This window comes from Phyllobates terribilis, unplaced genomic scaffold (genome assembly GCF_046119375.1).
Source record: "Phyllobates terribilis strain yellow unplaced genomic scaffold, ASM4611937v1 Scaffold_3__8_contigs__length_932513732, whole genome shotgun sequence".
Classification (NCBI taxonomy): Eukaryota; Metazoa; Chordata; class Amphibia; order Anura; family Dendrobatidae; genus Phyllobates; species Phyllobates terribilis.
Window position 1 is genome coordinate 457,613,613 of NW_027362763.1, and position 8,895 is coordinate 457,622,507.

Below are 8,895 nucleotides of genomic sequence, written 5' to 3' on the forward strand. Positions count from 1 at the left end.
GGCCAGGTACTTGGACTATGTTGTCGGAAGAGGCAAAATAAAGTCACAAGTAAATAAAGTGGAGGCAATCCAGACCTGGCCGCAACCGTTATCCACGAAGCAAGTAAGAGCATTCCAGGGAAGAGTGGGATATTAACTGCGGTTTATCTCGAATTTTGCCATGATGGCAGCGCTGCTGATGGAACTCCTAAAAGGCACCAGATCAACCATGGTGAAGTGGATGGAGGAAACAGAGACCGTGTTTCAACAGATGAAGCTAGCACTGTGCAAGCAGCCGGTCCTGGTCGCACCAGACTTTAAGAAAGAGTTTGTGGTCCAGATGGATGCTTCAGAGGTTGGTCTAGGAGCCGTACTCTTTCAAGAGATAAATGGGGAAGAGCATCCCATTCTCTGAGCCGGAAGCTTTCGTCATGCGAGTAGAACTGCGCAATAGTAGAGAAGGAGTGTCTAGCCATGAAGTGGGCCGTAGATACACTAAGATACTACCTATTAGGCTGGAAGTTGCTAGCCTGTGTGAACTAAAACCAATAAACTTTCTGCCAGCCTGTTATATGCTGGGGGTTAACTCTTTTAAAGGGTGTGGTTTCATGGGAATGATGTACAGATGGGAGGGAAGTCATTCCCTACCTCCCCTCAGTGTGTGGCTGAGCAGGGTTAAATGGTCAGTTAGCTATGTTTCTCGGGAGTGTGTGGTCTGGAGAGGGAAGTCTCCAGGCTGGGTTCAGGTAAACCCAGAGAGCAACACCGGAGGACTGATGTTGCTGAAGACTTCACTGTGCTACCTGCAGCGGACAGAGCCTCGCTTAATATTGGACTCTGTCATACCTTATCTTTTTTCATTCTCCCGTTAACCCAGACAGGCTCTGTTTATTTTTATGGGATACTGCTGGAGTTTATGCCTCTGAAGAAACCAACCGGAAGTTAACCCAAACCATGTGTCCTGTGTCTGCCTCTGGAGAGCTGAGCAAGTCGCTTTACCACAATATACATATATATATATATTGTAATGCAGCGGCTTACAGCATTACTGTAATGGTCCAGGGTGTGTTTTGGCAGACCATGTACCTCCCCCAGGTGACTGGTCACATGACTGACATCGCACAGGTCCTGTGCACACACAAGGTCTGATCACATGACTGTGACATCAGCACAGGTCCTGTCTGTGCACTAGAGGATATTTAAACCCTGGTAGATTTGAGACAGGTGTGTAAGGCATGAGGCCTGCTCCCATGTGGGACACCGTTAGCCTGGAGAGGCTTAGTGAGGCCTAGAGAGACCTGGTGAAGCCTGAAAGGCAGAGGCTAGATCTGTGTGTGTAAGGGATTCCAGTAGCCTAGGAGGGCCAGAGGCTTGGAAGGCAAGAGTCCTGGAAGGAAGAGGCTGCATGTGAGGTGAGACAACATACCAGTAGCCTTTGAAGGAACGAGGGCTGGAGACCCCCATCTGGGAAGCCGTAAAGCCACAGTGGTGGCAGAACAAAATGGACTGAAGCAGCTAAAACCCGGTAAAGGTAAAACACTGCATTATATGGACGTTGGTTTTAGTGACTTTGCTGGAGGCTGTAACTGGAGCCAAGTGGGCCTGTCTGCCACTTGAAATGCTCCTGGACATTATATGTGTATGTCGGCGAGCCACTGAGTTGGACAGGATTGTCAAATACTGGAAAACGTGGCTGATGTGCTTTAATTGACCCGCTGCAGCGAGTGTCCCCCAGCATGATGACTAGCGCTGCCTTACAATATTTTTATATATATATATATATATATATATACTGTATATATATATATACACTTCTCAAAAAAGTAATGGGAACACTCAAAAAACACATCCTAGATCGGAATGAATGAAATATTCTCATTGAATACTTTGCACTGTACAAATTTGAAAGTGCTGACAACAAAATCACACACATATCATCAATGGAAATCAAATTTATTAACCAATGGAGGGCTGGATTTGGAGTCACCCCCAAAGTTAAAGTGGAAAAACACACTACAGGCTGATCCAACTTTGATGTAATGTCCTTAAAAAAAGTCAAAATGAGGCTCAGTATTGTGTGTGGCCTCCACGTGCCTGTATGACCTCCCTACAACGCCTGGGAATGCTCCTGATGAGGTTGCGGATGGTCTCCTGTTTGATCTCCTCCCAGACCTGGACTAAAGGATCCGCCAACTCCTGGACAGTCTGTGGTGGAACGTGACGTTGGTGGATGGAGCGAGACATGATGTCCCAGAAGTGTTCAATCGGATTCAGGTCTGGGGAACGGCAGGCCAGTCCATAGCTTCAATGCCTTCATCTTGCAGGAACTGTTGACACACTCCAGCCACATGAGGCCTAGCATTGTCCTGCATTAGGAGGAACCCAGGGCCAACCGCACCAGCATATGGTCTCACAAGGGGTCTGATGATCTCATCTCGGTACCTAATGACAGTCAGGCTACCTCTGGCGAGCACATGGAGGGCTGTGTGGCCCTCCAAAGAAATGCCTCCCCACACCATTACTGACCCACTGCCAAACCGGTCATGCTGAAGGATGTTGTAGGCAGCAGATTGCTCTCCACTACATCTCCAGACTCTATCACGTCTGTCACATGTGCTCAGTGTGAACCTGCTTTCATCTGTGAAGAGCACAGGGCGCCAGTGGTGACCTTGCCAATCCAGGTGTTCTGTGGCAAATGCCAAGCACCCTGCACGATGTTGGGCTGTGAGCACAACCCCCATCTGTGAACATTGGGCCCTCATACCACCCTTATGGAGTCAGTTTTTAACTGTTTGTGCAGACACATGCACATTTGTCGCCTGCTGGAGGTCATTTTATAGGGTTCTGGCAGTGCTCCTCCTGTTCTTCCTTGCACAAAGGCGGTGGTAGCGGTCCTGCTGCTGGGTTGCTGCCCTCCTATTGCCCCCTCCATGTCTCCTGGTGTATTGGCCTGTCTCCTGGTAGTGCCTCTAGCCTCTGGACACTATGCTGACAGAGACAGCAAACCTTCTTGCCACAGCTCGCATTGATGTGCCTTCCTAGATGAGCTGCAACACCTGAGCAACTTCTGTGGGTTGTAGAATCCGTCTCATTCTACCACGAGTGTGAAAGCACAACCAACATTGAAAAGTGACCAAAACATCAGCCAGAAAGCATTGGCACTGAGATGTGGTCTGTGGTCCCCACCTGCAGTAACACTCCTTTATTGAGTGTGCCTTGATAATTGCCAATAATTTCCATCTATTGTCTATTCCATTTGCACAACAGCATGTGAAATTGATTGTCAATCAGTGTTGCTTCTTAAGTGGACAGTTTGATTTCACAGAAGTTTGATTTACTTGGAGTTATATTCTGCTGTTTAACTGTTCCCTTTATTTTTTTGAGCAGTGTATATACAGTACAGACCAAAAGTTTGGACACACCTTCTCATTTAAAGATTTTTCTGTATTTTCATGACTTTGAAAATTGTACATTCACACTGAAGGCATCAAAACTATGAATTAACACATGTGGAATTTTATACTTAACAAAAAAAGTGTGAAACAACTGAAAATATGTCTTATATTCTTGGTTCTTCAAAGTAGTCACCTTTTGCTTCGATGACTGCTTTGCATTTGCACACTCTTGGCATTCTCTTGATGAGCTTCAAGAGGTAGTCACTGGAAATGGTTTTCACTTCACAGGTGTGCCCTGTCAGGTTTAAAAAGTGGAATTGCTTGCCTTATAAATGGGGTTGGGACCATCAGTTGTGTTATGCAGAAGTCAGGTGGATACACAGCTGATAGTCCTACTGTATAGACTGTTAGAATTTGTATTATGGCAAGAAAAACGCAGCTCAGTAAAGAAAAACGAGTGGCCATCATTACTTTAAGAAATGAAGGTCAGTCAGTCTGAAAAATTGGGCAGACTTTGAAAGCGTCCCCAAGTGCAGTTGCAAAAACCATCAAGCGCTACAAAGAAACTGGCTCACATGAGGACCGTCCCAGGAAAAGAAGATGAAGAGTCACCGCTGCTTCTGAGGATACGTTTATCCGAGTCACCAGCCTCAGAAATCACAGGTTAACATCAGCTCAGATTAGAGACCAGGTCAATGCCACAAAGAGTTCTAGCAGCAGACACATCTCTACAACAACTGTTAAGAGGAGACATTGTTCAGCAGGCCTTCATGGTAAAATAGCTGCTAGGAAACCACTGCTAAGGACAGGCAACAAGCAGAAGAGACTTGTTTGGGCTAAAGAACACAAGGAATGGACACTAGACCAGTGGAAATCTGTGCTTTTGGTCTGATGAGTCCAAATGTGAGATCTTTGGTTCCAACCACCGTGTCTTTGTGCGACGCAGAAAAGGTGAACGGATGGTCTCTACATGCCTGGTTCCCACCGTTAAGCATGGAGGAGGAGGTGTGATGGTGTGGGGGTGCTTTGCTGGTGACACTGTTGGGGATTTATTCAAAATTGAAGTCATACTGAACCAGCATGGCTACCACAGCATCTTGCAGCGGCATGCTATTCCATCCGGTTTGCGTTTAGTTGGACCATCATTTATTTTTTAACAGGACAATGACCCCAAACACACCTCCAGGCTATGTAAGGGCTATTTGACCAAGCAGGAGAGTGATGGGGTGCTACGCCAGATGACCTCGCCTCCACAGTCATCAGACCTGAACCCAATCGAGATGGTTTGGGTTGAGCTGGACCGCATAGTGAAGGCAAAAGGGCCAACAAGTGCTAAGCATCTCTGGGAACTCCTTCAAGCTTGTTGCAAGACCATTTCTGGTGACTACCTCTTGAAGCTCATCAAAAGAATGCCAAGAGTGTGCAAAGCTGTCATCAAAGCAAAAGGTGGCTACTTTGAAGAAGCTAGAATATAAGACATATTTTCAGTTGTTTCACACTTTTTTGTTAAGTATATAATTCCACCTGTGTTAATTCACAGTTTTGATGCCTTCAGTGTGAATGTACAATTTTCAAAGTCATGAAAATACAGAAAAATCTTTAAATGAAAATGTGTGTCCAAACTTTTGGTCTGTACTGTATATATACAGTATATATATATATATACTGTATATATATATATATATATATATATATATATATGTATATAGTATACTGTGGGGAAAATAAGTGTGATACGCTGTCGATTTTGCATGTTTTCCCACGTACAAAGAATGGAGAGGGCAGTAATTTTTATCGTAGGTACACTTCAACTGTGAGAGACAGAAAATAAAAAAAATGCCGAAAATTACACTGTATGATATTTCCATAATTAATTTGCATTTTATTACATGAAATGTGTATTAGATACAATACAGAAACAGAACTTAATATTTGGTACAGAAACCTTTGTTTGCAATTACAGAGGTCAGACATTTTCTGTAGTTCTTGACCAACTTTGCACACACTGCAGCAGAGATTTTTGCCCACTCCTCCATACAGAGCTTCTCCTGATCTTTCAGGTTTCGGGGCTGTCACTGGGCAATATTGAGTTTCAGCTCCTTCAAAAGTTTTTCTTTTGGGTTCAGGTCTGGAGACTGGCTATGTCACGCCAGGATTTTGAAATGCTTCTTGAAGAGCCACTCCTTAGTTGCCCTGGCTGTGTGTTTCAAATTATTGTCATGCTGGAAAACCCAGGTACGACCCATCTTCAACACTCTTACTGAGGTAAGGAGGTCGTTGGCCAAAATCTCACGATACATGACCCCATCCATGTTACCTTCAATACAATGCAGTCATCCTGTCCCCTTTGCAGAAAAGCACCCCCAAAGTAGGATATTTTGCCCACAATGCTTCACAGTTGGGATGGTGTTCTTGGGATTGTACTCATCTTTCTTCTTCCTCCATACCCGGCTAGCAGAGTTGATGCCAAAATGTTCTACTTTGGTCTCATCTAGCCACATGACCTTCTCCCATGCCTCCTCTGGGTAATCCAGGTGGTCATTGGTGAACTTCAAATGGGCCTCTACATGTGCTGACATGAGCAGGGGATCCTTGGGTGCCCTGCAGAATTTTAATCCATGACAGCATAGTGTGTTACTAACGGTAATGTTTGAGACTGTGGGCCCAGCTCTCTTAGGTCATTGACCAGGTCCTCCCATGCAGTTCTGGACTGATTCCTGACCTTTCTCAGAATCATCCTCACCCCACGAGGCGAGATCGTGCATGAAGTCCCAGACCAAGAAAGATTGACAGTCATCTTGCTTTTCTTCCATTTTTTAATAATTGTGTCAACAGTAGTTGCTTTCTCACCAAACTGATTCCCTATTGGCCTGTAGCCATTCCTAGCCTTTTGCAGGTCTACAATTTTGTCCCTGGTGTCCTTAGAAAGCTCTTTGATCTTGGCCATGGTGGAAAGGTTGGAGTGTGATTGATTGAGCGTGTGGACAGGTGTCTTTTATACAGATAATGAGTTCAAACAAGTGCAATTAATGCAGTTATGAGTGCAGAGTAGGAGGGCTTCTTAAAGAAAAACTAACAGGTCTGCTAGAGCCAGAATTCTTTCTGGTTGGTATGTGATCACATACTTATTTCATGCAATAAAATGCAACTTAATTATTTAAAAATCAAAGAATGTGATTTTCAGAATTTTTTTTTAGATTCTGCCTCTCCTACGGTAAAAATGTCAGATCTCTCCATCCAGTGTAGGTGGCAAAACTTGCAAAGTTGGCAGTGTATCAAATACTTATTGTCACCACCATATATAGCTTCCAAATCCTTGCTTTTCCCTTGCCTACTTGCCTGCCTTTGTTTGTTTCATTAACAATGTACTTATTTGTAGTACAGTGGCTTGTGAAAATATTCACTCCCTTGGCTTTTTACTTATTTTGTTACACTACAACCTATGTTTAAATGTTTTTGTAATCCAATTTCTGTGTGATGCAATAGTCTAAGTTAATTTTATGAGATCAAATTACTAAAAATTGGCTTGTGCATATGTATTCGCCCCTTTTATGATAACGTCCCTCAAAATTTCTGGTGCATGGAATTATCATCATAAATCACATGCTTAGTGAAAGGAAGTCCATCTGTCTACAATCTAAGTGTCTGTCAGTATATACACACCTTTTTTGAAAAGCCACAGAGGCTGCAATACCATTTCGCAAGTGGAACCACTAACCAAATAACACCATGAAGACCAAGGAGATATACAAACATGTCAGGGTTGGATTGCAAAAAAAATATCCCAATGTCTGATGATCCCTCGAAACACTATCAAATCCCTTGTCATTAAATGGAAAGAACATGGTACCACAACAAATCTACCAAAAGAGGGCCGTCCACCAAAACTCTCAGCCCGGGCAAAGAGGGCATTAGTCATAGAGACAGCACAGAGAGAAAAGGTAACCCTACTGGAGACGCAGAATTTCCAAACAGAGACTGGAGTATCAGTCCATAAAACCACAATAAGCTGTACACTCCATAGAGATAGTCTTTATGGAAGACTGGGAAGAAAAAAACTTTATTTACACACAAAAATTGAAAGGTTCTAACACTTGCTTTTAGTTTGCCAAATACATTCCACACATTTATAAATAAGATGCTATGGTCAGATGAGACCAAAATTGAAGTTTTTGGCCACCAAGGTAAAAGCTATGTCTGGCGCCAAACCAACATTGGTAATCTCCCTAAGAACACCCTCCTCACAGTGAAACATGGTGGTGGCAGCTTCAATCTGTGGGGATGGTTTTTGGCAGCAGGGAAAGGTAAATTGTCTGAGTCAAGGAGAAGATTAATGGTGCAAAATACAGGTATATTCTTGAGCAAAACCTGTTTCAGTCTGTCAGTGATTTGAGGCTAGGACGAAGGTTCACCTTACAACAAGACAAAAACCCCAAGCATACTGTTAAAGCAACACTCGAGTGGTTTAAAAGGAAACGTGTAAATGTTTTTAAGTGGCTTAGTCAAAGCCCAGACCTTAATCCAATTGAGAATCTGTGGTCAGACTTGAAGATTGCTGTTCACCAGTTTTCAATTATTTTGTCCTATTTGTTGTTTGTTTTACAATAAAAAGAAATCCAAATGTTCACAGTTGTAAGTATGCTATTTACACGAACTGTTGCAAACTATAAAATAAAATGAAATTCCAGGTTGTGAGGTAGCAAAACACAAAAAGGCAAAGGAGGGGCTGCATAGTTTTGCAAGTCACTGTCCGTCCGAATCCCACTTTGCTAAGCTTTCGGACGTATGACCAAAGGGGCCACTGAATGGATAGCTAAACGCAGTGTAAAAGCACCCTAACTTTGGGGAAAAGTATGCTATAGGTGACTGTTCTAATAAGTTCAACACTCGGAGGAGATAGGTGCTGACCCTTTCACTTTCATCATCTGTACTCTAAATGAGTCCGTTCTGATGTTAATGCAGCTGAAGACAGGCAAACAGACTAGGGAGAAGCTGGGGTTTTGGTAAATCACATACTTTCATTTTTTTAACAGAAGTTCAGACAAATCCAGTAAAGTGATATTTAAATTTTCATAACTTTCCATGCTGGACAAAATTATTATATAATTTATTATAAAAAGTGAAATGTTAGCTTTTCCTTAATGGAAAATGTAGTATGACTTTTGAGAATGCATACAATTTTGTTACCCCTTGTGTGTCTGTAAAAAAAGATTTATGAAAAGGAAAAACTGGAAGAAGACAAAGCGCAATAAAGAGTCTTACCTGGGTAACAATGTGGTTGTCCTGATGGAAAAGTTGTATACCTTGAAACTTATTGAACAATAAACCACTAACTATTGAATTGGCATCTTTCATTCTTTCACAGCAGTGCAGAACAATCCATTTGCTTTTTCCTTGTATGTAAAAAATATTTGGAACACATGGAGATAAAGAATTAGCCTAAACCAATTTATTGCAAAACAGTTATATAGCGGTCTACATGAGAACTTAAAGGGGACCTGTCACCTGGTTTTCACCATAT